Below are 2,292 nucleotides of genomic sequence, written 5' to 3'. Positions count from 1 at the left end.
TCGCCTGGGTTTTGGAGGGATTGACCTTGAGCAACCACTGGTTGCACCAAGCGGTGAACAGGTCAAGATGGGATTGGAGAAGGTGTTGGGAGCGCTGCAGGGTGGGGGCGAGGGCAAGGAAGGCAGTGTCATCGGCAAACTGGAGAAGGTGGACGGGGGGTGAAGGCGGCGGCATGTCCGCCGTATACAAAAGGTACAGAAGGGGGGAGAGGATGGAGCCTTGGGTCACACCGGTGGAGGGAAAAAAGGTGTAGGAATCTGTGTTATGGATGGTGACGTAGGAAGGACGGCGGGAGAGAAAGGGGCCGATCAGACGGACGTAATTAATGGGAAGGGTGAAGGTTTGGAGCTTGAAGAGGAGACCGGAATGCCATACGCGGTCTTAAGCACGTTCGAGGTCCAGGGAGAGGAAGATTGCAGAGCGACGGGAATTAAGCTGTTCAGAAAGTAGATGAGGGAGGTGAAGGAGAAGGTCATCGGAAGAGAAGGATGGCCGAAAGCCACACTGGGTGATGGGAAGGAGGCGGTGCTGGCGGAGATGCTGGTGGATGCGGCGGGTGAGGATAGATTCCAGGACCTTGCTGAAGACCGAGGTAAGGCTGATGGGACGGTAGGAGGAGACGGCGGATGGCGGTTTACCAGGTTTAAGGAACATCAGTATACGTGAGGTTTTCCACAGGTCGGGGTAGTAACCGGTGGACAAGACTACATTGTAAAGCCTGGCCAGGGTGGAGAGGAAGGAGACAGGAGCTTCACAAAGGTGACGGTAGGTGACGCGATCGTGACCAGGAGTGGTGTTGCGTTTGGTGCGGAGTGTAGCAATGAGATCCCGTGTAGTGATAGGGGCATTGAGTTCTGTGTGTGCAATGTTGTCCAAGTACTGGAAACCAGGCGCTTGGGGAGGGACAGAGGTGTCAGTTCGATCGCGGACATCCGGGAAGAGGGAGTAATCGAACTGGGGATCGTCGGGGATGGAAAAGACATCGGAGAGGTAGGAGGCAAAGTGATTGGCCTTACTAAGGGTGTCAGGGAATGGGTGATCATCATGGAGGAGAGGATAGTAGGGGAGGGTTTAGTTCCGGTAAGGTGACGGAAGGCTGACCAGAACTTGGACGAGTTGATAGGTAGAGTGGCATTCAAACGGGTGCATGTCTGTCGCCAGTCCCGGCGTTTCTCGGCCGCGAGCAAATTACGAATGTGTCGCTGGAGTTGCCGGTGGCGTCGGAGTGTGTCCGGGTCACGCGTGTGGAGGAAGGCACGGTGGAGACGACGGGATTCACGGAGGAGGAGGACGGCCTGTGGAGGTAAGGTAGGACGGTGGGGGTGGATGGCGACAGTAGGGACGTGTCTCTCTCTTTCATTACAGCTCCTTTTATACACGATTGTCATGCGCAGTTACTGACGTTTTGGTGCCCAGCGCCATCTTTCTGACATTTTGTGAACTCTTTTTTGTTCTAATAAAAATCCACGTAATTCCAAGCATGTGTGTCAATTTTTACCTATCTACATTATTCCACGGTTTATTAAGTTTTCAAATTTATACTGACTTTTTGGTCACCCGGTACATCCACCTCTACATACATAAACCGCAAGCCATCGTCCAGCGTATGGTACAAAGGAGAGATCCCTGTAACACCTCTAGTTATGTCCTTTCCTCTCAAACGAAGCGAGGAAAAAACGACAGTCGAAATGTACGCTGACGGCATTAGAATCGTTATGTGTCAGCTTATGGAGGGGCACGTGATCAGCACACCGCTCTCCCAGCCGTATGCCAGTTTACGAGACCGGAGCCGCTACTTCTCAATCAAGTAGCTCCTCAGTTTGCCTCACAAGGGCTGAGTGTACCCCGCTTGCCAACAGCGCTCGGCAGACCGGATGGTCACCCATCCAAGTGCTAGCCCAGCCCGACAGTGCTTAACTTCGGTGATCCGACGCGAACCGGTGTTACCACTGCGGCAAGGTCGTTGGCATCGTTGTTCGAAACTATCGGTGACAAATGTAGCCGCCCACAGCAAAACCGCATCGAAGTCTTTCTTTAATCCACGTGGTGCGGATCCGGATTCCAAACACTCGAGCGCTACACGAGGACAGGTCCCACTAGCGTCGTATAGGAGGTCCCGAGGGGTAGTACTCTAAGGTTATTTTTTATTTTCTGATATAGTGACAGTTATCTTTACAGACCATCTCCAATGACCATCTTCAGAAGCAGTTGCTGCACAGCAGAGCAGTCCGTTGTCACTGTAGAATCTGAAGATGGCAGTTTCAGACAGTAGAAACCGGTTATATGGAAAC

General features: G+C 52.8%; 1 pseudogene; it reads right to left on the bottom strand.

Moving 5' to 3' along the window:
- Window positions 1-1,851: 1,851 nt before the first annotated feature.
- On the bottom strand, window positions 1,852-1,969 carry LOC126337165 (5S ribosomal RNA; annotated as a pseudogene).
- Between the last annotated feature and the right edge of the window lie 323 nt (window positions 1,970-2,292).

The sequence above is a fragment of the Schistocerca gregaria genome, chromosome 2 (assembly GCF_023897955.1).
Source record: "Schistocerca gregaria isolate iqSchGreg1 chromosome 2, iqSchGreg1.2, whole genome shotgun sequence".
NCBI lineage: Eukaryota > Metazoa > Arthropoda > Insecta > Orthoptera > Acrididae > Schistocerca > Schistocerca gregaria.
The sequence above is the reverse complement of the archived record's forward strand: the minus strand, read 5'-3'. Positions and strand labels throughout refer to the sequence as shown.